We start from the raw sequence: 12,026 nt of genomic DNA on the forward strand, positions 1-12,026 counted from the left end.
TCCAAGCCATCCTCGTTTTTTTTTCTTTTGGTGAACTATGCTGATCTTGTACACGCGAAATGTTGTGTGCCAAGTCAGTGCCTGCGTGCCCGGCCAGCTCTGTCAGTAGAGCATGAGACTCCTAATGTTAGGGTCGTGGGTTTGAGCCGCACGTTGGGCGCTGTTTTTTCCCGAGTCATCGCATGTTACATCGCGCGTCGAAGTCTACATCTGTTTCTTCCTAGCCATCCTTGTTTTTTTTCTTTTGGAGATATATGCTGATCTTGTACACACGAGATGTTGAGTGCCAAGTCAGATCCTGCGTGCCGTGCTAGCTCAGTCGGTAGAGAGCGACTCTTAATGTAAGAGTCGTGGGTTCGAGCCCCATGTTGGGCGCTGTTTTTTTTTCGAGTCCTCGCATGTTACATCGCTCGTCGAAGTATACATCTGTTTCTTCCCAGCCATCCTCGTTTTTTTTTTGTTTTGGAGAACTATGCTGATCTTGTACACATGAGATGTTGTGTGCCCAGTATATTACTGCGTGCCCGCCAAGCTTAGTCGGTAGAGCATGGGACCCTTATTCTCAGGGTCATGGGGTCGAGTCCCACGTTGGGCGCTGTTTTTTGCCGAGTCCTCTAATGTCACATCGCGCGTTGATTTCTACTTCTGTTTCTTCCCAGCCATCGTCGTTTTTTTTTCTCTTTTAGTAAACTATGCTGATCTTGTACACACTAGATGTTGTGTGCCAAGTCAGTGCCTGCAGAGCCGGCCAGCTCTGTCGGTAGATCATGACACCCTTAATGTTAGGGTGGTGACTTCGAGGCGCACGTTGGGCGCTGTTTTTTTCCCGAGTCCTCGCATGTTACATCGCGCGTCGAAGTATACGTGTCTTCCCAGCCATCCTCGTTTTTCTTCTTTTGGAGAACTATGTTGATGTTGTACACACGAGCTGTTGTGTGCCAAGTCAATTCCTGCATTCCCTGCTAGCTCAGTCGGTAGAGCATGAGACTTTTAATCTCAGGGTCATGGGTTCGATCCCCACGTTGGGCACTGTTTTTCGAGTCCTGCCATGTTACATCGCACGTCGAATTCTACATCTGTTTTTTCCCAGCCACACTTGTTTTTTTTTCTTTTGGTTAACTATGCTGATCTAGTACTCACGAGATGTTGTGTGCCAAGTCAGTTCCTGCATGCCCGGCTAGCTCAGTCGGTGGAACATCAGACCCTTAATCTCAGGATCGTGCGTTCAAGCCCCACGTTGGGCGCTGTTTTTTTCCCGAGTCCTCGCATATTACATCGCGCGTCAAAGCATACATCTGGTTCTTCCCGGCCAATCTCGTTTTTTTATTTTGGTGAACTATGCTGATCTTGTACCCACGAGATGTTGTGTGCCGAGTCACTGCCTGCGTGCCCGGCAAGCTCAATCGATACAGCATGAGACTCTTAATGTTAGGGTCGTGGGTTCGAGCCACACGTTGGGCGCTGTTTTTTTCCCGAGTCCTCGCATGTTACATCGCGCGTCGAAGTATACGTTTCTTTCCAGCCATCCTCGTTTTTATTCTTTTGGAGAACTATGTTGATGTTGTACACACGAGATGTTGTTTGCCAAGTCAGTTCCTGCGTGCCCGGCAAGCTCAGTCGGTAGAGCATGAGACCCTTATTTTCAGGGTCGTGGGGTCAAGTCCTACGTCGGGCGCTGTTTTTTTCCGAGTCCTCTAATGTCACATTGCGCGTCGATTTCTACTTCTGTTTCTTCCCAGCCGTCCTCGTTTTTTTTCTTTTAGTAAACTATGATGATCTTGTACACACGAGATTTTGTGTGCCAAGTCAGAACCTGCGTGCCCGGCTAGCTCAGTCGGTAGAGCGTGTGACTCTTAATGTTAGGGTCGTGTGTTCGAGCCCCACGTTGGGCGCTGTTTTTTTCCCGAGTCCTCGCATGTTACATCGCGCTTCGAAGTATACATCTGTTTCTTCCCGGCCGTCCTCGTTTTTTTTCTTTTGGACAATTATGCGGATCTTGTACACACGAGATGTTGTGTGCCAAGTCAGTTCCTGTGTGCCCGGCTAGCTCAGTCGGTGGAGCATGAGACGCTTATTCTGAGGGTCGTGGGTTCGAGCCCCACGCTGGGCGCTGTTTGTTCCGAGTCCTCCCATGTTACATCGCGCGTCGAAGTATACATCTGTTTCTTCGCAGCCATCCTCGTTTTTTTTTCTTTTGGAGAAGTATGCTGATCTTGTACACACGAGATGTTGTGTGCCAAGTGAGTTCCTGAGTGCTGGGCTAGATCAGTCGGTAGAGCAAGAGACTCTTATTTTAGGGTCGTGGGTTCGAGCCCCAAGTTGTGCGCTGTTTTTTCCCGAGTCCTCGCGTATTACATAGCGCGTCAAATATACATCTGTTTATTCCTAGCCATCCTCGTTCTTTTCCTTTTGGTGAATTATGCTGATCTTGTACACACGAGATGTTGTGTGCCAAGGCAGTGCCTGCGTTCGCGGCCAGCTCTGTCGGTAGAGCATGAGACCCCTAATCTAAGGGTTGTGGGTTCGAGCCCCACGTGGGGCGCTGTTTTTTTTTTCCAGAGTCCTCGCATGTTACATCGCGCGTTGAAGTATACATCTGTTTCTTCGTAGCCATCCTCGTTTTTTTCTTTTCGTGAACTATGCTGATCTTCCACACACGAGATGTTGTGTGCCAAGTCAGATCTTGCGTGCCCTGCTAGCCCAGACGCTATAGCATGCGATTCTTAATCTCAGGGTCGTGGGATCGAGCCCCACGTTAGGCGCTGTTTTTTTCCCGAGTCCTCCCTTCTTACATCGCGCGTCAAAGTATACATCTGTTTCTTCCCAGCCATGCTCGTTTTTTTTCTTTTGGAGAACTATGCTGATCTTATACCCACGAGATGTTGTTTGCCAAGTAAGTGCCTGCGTGCCCGGCTGGCTCAGTCGGTAGAGTATGAGACTCTTAACGTTACGGTCGTGGGTCCGAGCCCCACGTTAGGCGCTTTTTTTCCCGAGTCTTCACATGTTACAATGCGCGTCGAAGTATACGTTTCTTCCCAGCCATCTTCGTTTTTTTTCTTTTGGAGAACTATGTTGATGTTGTACACACGAGATGTTGTGTGCCAAGTCAGTTCCTGCGTGCCCGGCTAGCTCAGACGGTAGAGCATAAACTCTTAATCTCAGGGTCGTGGGTTCGAGCCCCACGTCGGGCGCTGTTTTTTCTCGAGTCCTCCCGTGTTACATCGCGCGTCGAAGTATACATCTGTTTCTTCCCAGACTTCCTCGTTGTTTTTTTCTTTTGGAGGACTATGCTGATGTTGTACACACGAGATGTTGTGTGCGAAGTCAGTTCCTGCATGCCCAGCTAGCTCAGTCGGTAGAGCATGACACCCTTAATCTCAGGCTCGTGGGTTCGAGCCCCACGGGGGGCGCTGTTTTTTTCCCGAGTCCTCGCATATTACATCGCGCGTCGAAGCATACATCTGTTTCTTCCCGGCCAATCTCGTTTTTTTTCTTTTGGTGAAGTATGCTGCTTTTGTACCCACGAGAAGTTGTGTGCCATATCAGTGCCATCGTGCCCGGCTGGCTCAGTCGGTAGAGCATGAGACTCTTATTATTAGGGTCGTGGGTTCGAGCCCCACGTTGGGCGCTGTTTTTTCCCGACTCCTCGCATGTAACATCGCGCGTCGAAGTATACGTTTCTTCCCAGCCATCCTCGTTTTTCTTGTTTTGGAGAACTATGTTGATGTTGTACACTCAGATGTGTGCCAAATCAGTTCCTGCGTGCCCGGCTAGTTGAGTCGGAAGAGCATGAGACTCTTAATCCCTGGGTCTTGGGTTCAAGCCCCACGTTGGGTGCTTTATTTTTTCCGAGTCCTCCCATGTTACATCGCGCGTCGATGTCTACATCTGTTTCTTCCCAGCCATCCTCGTTTTTTTTCGTGAATTATGCCGATCTTGTGCACACGAGATGTGTGCCAAGTCAGATCTTGCGTGCACGGCTGGCTCAGTGGGTGGAGCATGCGACTCTTAATCTCAGGGTTGTGGGATCGAGCCCCACGTTGGGCGCTGTTTCTTTCCCGAATCCTTCCATGTTACATCGTGCGTCGAAGTTCACATCTGTTTCTTCCCAGCCATCCTCGTTTTTTTTTCTTTTGGTGAACTATGCTGATCTTGTACTCACGAGACGTTGTGTGCCAAGTCAGTTCCTTCGTCCCCGGCTAGCTCAGTCGGTAGAGCATGCGACTCTGATTCTCATGATCGTGGGTTTGAGTCCTACGTTAGGCGCTGTTTTTTTCGAGTGTTCCCAAGATACATCACGCGGTGAAGCCCACATATGTTTCTTTCCAGCCACCCTCGTTCCTTCTTTGGGTAAACAATGCTGATCTTGTACACACGAGAAGTGCGCTAAGTCAATTTCTGCATGCGCATCAAGCTCCGTCGGTAGAGCTTGAGACCCTTATTCTCAGGGTCGTGGGTTCGAGCACCTCGTTGGGCGCTGTTTTTTTCCCCGAGTCCTCGCATATTACATCGCGCGTCTAAGTATACGTCATTTTCTTCCCAGCCATACTCGTTTTTTTTTCTTTTAGGGAACTATGCTGATCTTGTAGACACGAGAAGTTGTGTGCCAAGTCAGTTCCTGCGTGCCCGGCTAGCTCAGTCGGTAGAGCATGAGACCCTTAATATTAGGGTCGTGGGTTGGAGCCCCACGCTGAACGCTGTTTTTTTCCCGAGTCCTCGCATGTTACGTCGCACGTCGAAGTCTACATCTGTATCTTCGCAGCCATCCTCGTTTTTTTTTCTTTTAGTGAACTATGCTGATCTTGTACACACGAGATGTTGTGTGCCAAGTCAGTTCCTGCGTGCCCGGCTAGCTCAGTCGGTAGAGCATGAGACCCTTATTCTCAGGCTCGTGGGTTCGAGCCCCACTTTCGGCGCAGTTTTTTTCCCCGAGTCCTCACATGTTACATGGCACGTCGAAGTCTACATCTGTTCCTTCTCAGCCATCGTCGTTTTTTTTCTTTTAGTAAACTATGCTGATCTTGTACACACGAGATGTTGTGTGCCAAGTGAGTTCCTGAGTGCTGGGCTAGATCAGTCGGTAGAGCAAGAGACTCTTATTTTAGGGTCGTGGGTTCGAGCCCCAAGTTGTGCGCTGTTTTTTCCCGAGTCCTCGCGTATTACATAGCGCGTCAAATATACATCTGTTTATTCCTAGCCATCCTCGTTCTTTTCCTTTTGGTGAATTATGCTGATCTTGTACACACGAGATGTTGTGTGCCAAGGCAGTGCCTGCGTTCGCGGCCAGCTCTGTCGGTAGAGCATGAGACCCCTAATCTAAGGGTTGTGGGTTCGAGCCCCACGTGGGGCGCTGTTTTTTTTTTCCAGAGTCCTCGCATGTTACATCGCGCGTTGAAGTATACATCTGTTTCTTCGTAGCCATCCTCGTTTTTTTCTTTTCGTGAACTATGCTGATCTTCCACACACGAGATGTTGTGTGCCAAGTCAGATCTTGCGTGCCCTGCTAGCCCAGACGCTATAGCATGCGATTCTTAATCTCAGGGTCGTGGGATCGAGCCCCACGTTAGGCGCTGTTTTTTTCCCGAGTCCTCCCTTCTTACATCGCGCGTCAAAGTATACATCTGTTTCTTCCCAGCCATGCTCGTTTTTTTTCTTTTGGAGAACTATGCTGATCTTATACCCACGAGATGTTGTTTGCCAAGTAAGTGCCTGCGTGCCCGGCTGGCTCAGTCGGTAGAGTATGAGACTCTTAACGTTACGGTCGTGGGTCCGAGCCCCACGTTAGGCGCTTTTTTTCCCGAGTCTTCACATGTTACAATGCGCGTCGAAGTATACGTTTCTTCCCAGCCATCTTCGTTTTTTTTCTTTTGGAGAACTATGTTGATGTTGTACACACGAGATGTTGTGTGCCAAGTCAGTTCCTGCGTGCCCGGCTAGCTCAGACGGTAGAGCATAAACTCTTAATCTCAGGGTCGTGGGTTCGAGCCCCACGTCGGGCGCTGTTTTTTCTCGAGTCCTCCCGTGTTACATCGCGCGTCGAAGTATACATCTGTTTCTTCCCAGACTTCCTCGTTGTTTTTTTCTTTTGGAGGACTATGCTGATGTTGTACACACGAGATGTTGTGTGCGAAGTCAGTTCCTGCATGCCCAGCTAGCTCAGTCGGTAGAGCATGACACCCTTAATCTCAGGCTCGTGGGTTCGAGCCCCACGGGGGGCGCTGTTTTTTTCCCGAGTCCTCGCATATTACATCGCGCGTCGAAGCATACATCTGTTTCTTCCCGGCCAATCTCGTTTTTTTTCTTTTGGTGAAGTATGCTGCTTTTGTACCCACGAGAAGTTGTGTGCCATATCAGTGCCATCGTGCCCGGCTGGCTCAGTCGGTAGAGCATGAGACTCTTATTATTAGGGTCGTGGGTTCGAGCCCCACGTTGGGCGCTGTTTTTTCCCGACTCCTCGCATGTAACATCGCGCGTCGAAGTATACGTTTCTTCCCAGCCATCCTCGTTTTTCTTGTTTTGGAGAACTATGTTGATGTTGTACACTCAGATGTGTGCCAAATCAGTTCCTGCGTGCCCGGCTAGTTGAGTCGGAAGAGCATGAGACTCTTAATCCCTGGGTCTTGGGTTCAAGCCCCACGTTGGGTGCTTTATTTTTTCCGAGTCCTCCCATGTTACATCGCGCGTCGATGTCTACATCTGTTTCTTCCCAGCCATCCTCGTTTTTTTTCGTGAATTATGCCGATCTTGTGCACACGAGATGTGTGCCAAGTCAGATCTTGCGTGCACGGCTGGCTCAGTGGGTGGAGCATGCGACTCTTAATCTCAGGGTTGTGGGATCGAGCCCCACGTTGGGCGCTGTTTCTTTCCCGAATCCTTCCATGTTACATCGTGCGTCGAAGTTCACATCTGTTTCTTCCCAGCCATCCTCGTTTTTTTTTCTTTTGGTGAACTATGCTGATCTTGTACTCACGAGACGTTGTGTGCCAAGTCAGTTCCTTCGTCCCCGGCTAGCTCAGTCGGTAGAGCATGCGACTCTGATTCTCATGATCGTGGGTTTGAGTCCTACGTTAGGCGCTGTTTTTTTCGAGTGTTCCCAAGATACATCACGCGGTGAAGCCCACATATGTTTCTTTCCAGCCACCCTCGTTCCTTCTTTGGGTAAACAATGCTGATCTTGTACACACGAGAAGTGCGCTAAGTCAATTTCTGCATGCGCATCAAGCTCCGTCGGTAGAGCTTGAGACCCTTATTCTCAGGGTCGTGGGTTCGAGCACCTCGTTGGGCGCTGTTTTTTTCCCCGAGTCCTCGCATATTACATCGCGCGTCTAAGTATACGTCATTTTCTTCCCAGCCATACTCGTTTTTTTTTCTTTTAGGGAACTATGCTGATCTTGTAGACACGAGAAGTTGTGTTCCAAGTCAGTTCCTGCGTGCCCGGCTAGCTCAGTCGGTAGAGCATGAGACCCTTAATATTAGGGTCGTGGGTTGGAGCCCCACGCTGAACGCTGTTTTTTTCCCGAGTCCTCGCATGTTACGTCGCACGTCGAAGTCTACATCTGTATCTTCGCAGCCATCCTCGTTTTTTTTTCTTTTAGTGAACTATGCTGATCTTGTACACACGAGATGTTGTGTGCCAAGTCAGTTCCTGCGTGCCCGGCTAGCTCAGTCGGTAGAGCATGAGACCCTTATTCTCAGGCTCGTGGGTTCGAGCCCCACTTTCGGCGCAGTTTTTTTCCCCGAGTCCTCACATGTTACATGGCACGTCGAAGTCTACATCTGTTCCTTCTCAGCCATCGTCGTTTTTTTTCTTTTAGTAAACTATGCTGATCTTGTACACACGAGATGTTGTGTGCCCAGTCAGTTCCTGCGTGCCCGGATAGCTCTACCGGTAGAGCATGCGACTCTTAATCTCATGATCGTGGGTTCGAGTCTTACGTTAGGCGCTGTTTTTTTCGAGTGTTCCCAAGATAAATCACGCGGCGAAGCCCACATATGTTTCTTTCCAGCCACCCTCGTTCCTTCTTTGGGTAAACCATGCTGATCTTGTACACACGAGAAGTGCGCTAAGTCAATTTCTGCATGCCCATCTAGCTCCGTCGGTAGAGCTGGAGACCCTTATTCTCAGGGTCGTGGGTTCGAGCACCACGTTGGGCGCTGTTTTTTTCCCCGAGTCCTCGCATATTGCATCGCGCGTCTAAAAATACGTCATTTTCTTCCCAGCCATACTCGTCTTTTTTTTCTTTTGTTGAACTATGCTGATCTTGTACCCACGAGATGTTGTGTGCCGAGTCACTGCCTGCGTGCCCGGCAAGCTCAGTCGATAGAGCATGAGACTCTTAATGTTAGGGTCGTGGGTTCGAGCCACACGTTGGGCGCTGTTTTTTTCCCGAGTCCTCGCATGTTACAATGCGCGTCGAAGTATACGTTTCTTCCCAGCCATCTTCGTTTTTCCTCTTTTGGAGAACTATGTTGATGTTGTGCACACGAGATGTTGTGTGCCAAGTCAGTTCCTGCGTGCCCGGCTAGTTCAGTCGCTAGAGCATAAACTCTTAATCTCAGGGTCGTGGGTTCGAGCCCCACGTCGGGCGCTGTTTTTTTCTCGAGTCCTCCCATGTTACATCGCGCGTCGAAGTATACATGTGTTTCTTTTCAGACTTCCTCGTTGTTTTTTTCTTTTGGAGGACTATGCTGATGTTGTACACACGAGATGTTGTGTGCGAAGTCAGTTCCTGCGTGCCCAGCTAGCTCAGTCGGTAGAGCATGACACCCTTAATCTCAGGCTCGTGGGTTCGAGCCCCACCGGGGGCGCTGTTTTTTTCCCGAGTCCTCGCATATTACATCGCGCGTCGAAGCATACATCTGTTTCTTCCCGGCCAATCTCGTTTTTTTTCTTTTGGTGAAGTATGCTGCTCTTGTACCCACGAGAAGTTGTGTGCCAAGTCAGTGCCATCGTGCCCGGCTGGCTCAGTCGGTAGAGCATGAGACTCCTAATATTAGGGTCGTGGGTTCGAGCCCCACGTTGAGCGCTGTTTTTTGCCGACTCCTCGCATGTAACATCGCGCGTCGAAGTATACGTTTCTTCCCAGCCATCGTCGTTTTTCTTCTTTTGGAGAACTATGTTGATGTTGTACACTCAGATGTGTGCCAAATCAGTTCCTGCGTGCCCGGCTAGTTGAGTCGGAAGAGCATGAGACTCTTAATCCCTGGGTCTTGGGTTCAAGCCCCACGTTGGGTGCTTTATTTTTTCCGAGTCCTCCCATGTTACATCGCGCGTCGATGTCTACATCTGTTTCTTCCCAGCCATCCTCGTTTTTGTTCGTGAATTATGCCGATCTTGTGCACACGAGATGTGTGCCAAGTCAGATCTTGCGTGCACGGCTGGCTCAGTGGGTGGAGCATGCGACTCTTAATCTCAGGGTTGTGGGATCGAGCCCCACGTTGGGCGCTGTTTCTTTCCCGAATCCTTCCATGTTACATCGTGCGTCGAAGTTCACATCTGTTTCTTCCCAGCCATCCTCGTTTTTTTTTTCTTTTGGTGAACTATGCTGATCTTGTACTCACGAGACGTTGTGTGCCAAGTCAGTTCCTTCGTCCCCGGCTAGCTCAGTCGGTAGAGCATGCGACTCTGATTCTCATGATCGTGGGTTTGAGTCCTACGTTAGGCGCTGTTTTTTTCGAGTGTTCCCAAGATACATCACGCGGTGAAGCCCACATATGTTTCTTTCCAGCCACCCTCGTTCCTTCTTTGGGTAAACAATGCTGATCTTGTACACACGAGAAGTGCGCTAAGTCAATTTCTGCATGCGCATCAAGCTCCGTCGGTAGAGCTTGAGACCCTTATTCTCAGGGTCGTGGGTTCGAGCACCTCGTTGGGCGCTGTTTTTTTCCCCGAGTCCTCGCATATTACATCGCGCGTCTAAGTATACGTCATTTTCTTCCCAGCCATACTCGTTTTTTTTTCTTTTAGGGAACTATGCTGATCTTGTAGACACGAGAAGTTGTGTGCCAAGTCAGTTCCTGCGTGCCCGGCTAGCTCAGTCGGTAGAGCATGAGACCCTTAATATTAGGGTCGTGGGTTGGAGCCCCACGCTGAACGCTGTTTTTTTCCCGAGTCCTCGCATGTTACGTCGCACGTCGAAGTCTACATCTGTATCTTCGCAGCCATCCTCGTTTTTTTTTCTTTTAGTGAACTATGCTGATCTTGTACACACGAGATGTTGTGTGCCAAGTCAGTTCCTGCGTGCCCGGCTAGCTCAGTCGGTAGAGCATGAGACCCTTATTCTCAGGCTCGTGGGTTCGAGCCCCACTTTCGGCGCAGTTTTTTTCCCCGAGTCCTCACATGTTACATGGCACGTCGAAGTCTACATCTGTTCCTTCTCAGCCATCGTCGTTTTTTTTCTTTTAGTAAACTATGCTGATCTTGTACACACGAGATGTTGTGTGCCCAGTCAGTTCCTGCGTGCCCGGATAGCTCTACCGGTAGAGCATGCGACTCTTAATCTCATGATCGTGGGTTCAAGTCTTACGTTAGGCGCTGTTTTTTTCGAGTGTTCCCAAGATAAATCACGCGGCGAAGCCCACATATGTTTCTTTCCAGCCACCCTCGTTCCTTCTTTGGGTAAACCATGCTGATCTTGTACACACGAGAAGTGCGCTAAGTCAATTTCTGCATGCCCATCTAGCTCCGTCGGTAGAGCTGGAGACCCTTATTCTCAGGGTCGTGGGTTCGAGCACCACGTTGGGCGCTGTTTTTTTCCCCGAGTCCTCGCATATTGCATCGCGCGTCTAAAAATACGTCATTTTCTTCCCAGCCATACTCGTCTTTTTTTTCTTTTGTTGAACTATGCTGATCTTGTACCCACGAGATGTTGTGTGCCGAGTCACTGCCTGCGTGCCCGGCAAGCTCAGTCGATAGAGCATGAGACTCTTAATGTTAGGGTCGTGGGTTCGAGCCACACGTTGGGCGCTGTTTTTTTCCCGAGTCCTCGCATGTTACAATGCGCGTCGAAGTATACGTTTCTTCCCAGCCATCTTCGTTTTTCCTCTTTTGGAGAACTATGTTGATGTTGTGCACACGAGATGTTGTGTGCCAAGTCAGTTCCTGCGTGCCCGGCTAGTTCAGTCGCTAGAGCATAAACTCTTAATCTCAGGGTCGTGGGTTCGAGCCCCACGTCGGGCGCTGTTTTTTTCTCGAGTCCTCCCATGTTACATCGCGCGTCGAAGTATACATGTGTTTCTTTTCAGACTTCCTCGTTGTTTTTTTCTTTTGGAGGACTATGCTGATGTTGTACACACGAGATGTTGTGTGCGAAGTCAGTTCCTGCGTGCCCAGCTAGCTCAGTCGGTAGAGCATGACACCCTTAATCTCAGGCTCGTGGGTTCGAGCCCCACCGGGGGCGCTGTTTTTTTCCCGAGTCCTCGCATATTACATCGCGCGTCGAAGCATACATCTGTTTCTTCCCGGCCAATCTCGTTTTTTTTCTTTTGGTGAAGTATGCTGCTCTTGTACCCACGAGAAGTTGTGTGCCAAGTCAGTGCCATCGTGCCCGGCTGGCTCAGTCGGTAGAGCATGAGACTCCTAATATTAGGGTCGTGGGTTCGAGCCCCACGTTGAGCGCTGTTTTTTGCCGACTCCTCGCATGTAACATCGCGCGTCGAAGTATACGTTTCTTCCCAGCCATCGTCGTTTTTCTTCTTTTGGAGAACTATGTTGATGTTGTACACTCAGATGTGTGCCAAATCAGTTCCTGCGTGCCCGGCTAGTTTAGTCGGTAGAGCAGGAGACTCTTAATCTCAGGGTCGTGGGTTCAAGCCCCACGTTGGGTGCTTTAATTTTTCCGAGTCCTCCCATTTTACATCGCGCGTCGATGTCTACATCTGTTTCTTCCCAGCCATCCTCGTTGTTTTCGTGAATTATGCCGATCTGGTGCACACGAGATGTTGTGTGCCACGTCAGGTCTTGCGTGCACGGCTGGCTCAGTCGGTAGAGCATGAGACTCTCAAGGTTAGGATCGTGGGTTCGAGCC

At 49.8% G+C, this 12,026-nt stretch overlaps 13 non-coding genes across 13 annotated transcripts; all 13 read left to right on the plus strand.

The window, feature by feature from the left end:
• The first annotated feature begins 956 nt into the window (after positions 1-956).
• On the plus strand, positions 957-1,029 carry TRNAK-UUU (transfer RNA lysine (anticodon UUU)). Its single transcript has one exon. It is a non-coding gene; the product is annotated as a tRNA-Lys (tRNA).
• Positions 1,030-1,819: 790 nt separating this feature from the next.
• On the plus strand, positions 1,820-1,892 carry TRNAK-CUU (transfer RNA lysine (anticodon CUU)). Its single transcript has one exon. It is a non-coding gene; the product is annotated as a tRNA-Lys (tRNA).
• Positions 1,893-2,037: 145 nt separating this feature from the next.
• TRNAK-CUU (transfer RNA lysine (anticodon CUU)) lies at positions 2,038-2,110 on the plus strand. The gene has a single exon. It is a non-coding gene; the product is annotated as a tRNA-Lys (tRNA).
• Positions 2,111-3,119: 1,009 nt separating this feature from the next.
• TRNAK-CUU (transfer RNA lysine (anticodon CUU)) lies at positions 3,120-3,191 on the plus strand. The gene has a single exon. It is a non-coding gene; the product is annotated as a tRNA-Lys (tRNA).
• Positions 3,192-3,555: 364 nt separating this feature from the next.
• On the plus strand, positions 3,556-3,628 carry TRNAK-CUU (transfer RNA lysine (anticodon CUU)). The gene has a single exon. It is a non-coding gene; the product is annotated as a tRNA-Lys (tRNA).
• A 1,215-nt stretch (positions 3,629-4,843) lies between these two features.
• TRNAK-CUU (transfer RNA lysine (anticodon CUU)) lies at positions 4,844-4,916 on the plus strand. The gene has a single exon. It is a non-coding gene; the product is annotated as a tRNA-Lys (tRNA).
• A 1,011-nt stretch (positions 4,917-5,927) lies between these two features.
• TRNAK-CUU (transfer RNA lysine (anticodon CUU)) lies at positions 5,928-5,999 on the plus strand. The gene has a single exon. It is a non-coding gene; the product is annotated as a tRNA-Lys (tRNA).
• Positions 6,000-6,363: 364 nt separating this feature from the next.
• On the plus strand, positions 6,364-6,436 carry TRNAK-CUU (transfer RNA lysine (anticodon CUU)). The gene has a single exon. It is a non-coding gene; the product is annotated as a tRNA-Lys (tRNA).
• Positions 6,437-7,651: 1,215 nt separating this feature from the next.
• On the plus strand, positions 7,652-7,724 carry TRNAK-CUU (transfer RNA lysine (anticodon CUU)). The gene has a single exon. It is a non-coding gene; the product is annotated as a tRNA-Lys (tRNA).
• Positions 7,725-8,953: 1,229 nt separating this feature from the next.
• On the plus strand, positions 8,954-9,026 carry TRNAR-CCU (transfer RNA arginine (anticodon CCU)). Its single transcript has one exon. It is a non-coding gene; the product is annotated as a tRNA-Arg (tRNA).
• Positions 9,027-10,242: 1,216 nt separating this feature from the next.
• Positions 10,243-10,315, plus strand: TRNAK-CUU (transfer RNA lysine (anticodon CUU)). Its single transcript has one exon. It is a non-coding gene; the product is annotated as a tRNA-Lys (tRNA).
• A 1,229-nt stretch (positions 10,316-11,544) lies between these two features.
• Positions 11,545-11,617, plus strand: TRNAR-CCU (transfer RNA arginine (anticodon CCU)). Its single transcript has one exon. It is a non-coding gene; the product is annotated as a tRNA-Arg (tRNA).
• A 136-nt stretch (positions 11,618-11,753) lies between these two features.
• Positions 11,754-11,826, plus strand: TRNAK-CUU (transfer RNA lysine (anticodon CUU)). The gene has a single exon. It is a non-coding gene; the product is annotated as a tRNA-Lys (tRNA).
• Positions 11,827-12,026: the final 200 nt, after the last annotated feature.

This window comes from Rhipicephalus microplus, chromosome 3, assembly GCF_043290135.1.
Source record: "Rhipicephalus microplus isolate Deutch F79 chromosome 3, USDA_Rmic, whole genome shotgun sequence".
Taxonomy (NCBI): domain Eukaryota; kingdom Metazoa; phylum Arthropoda; class Arachnida; order Ixodida; family Ixodidae; genus Rhipicephalus; species Rhipicephalus microplus.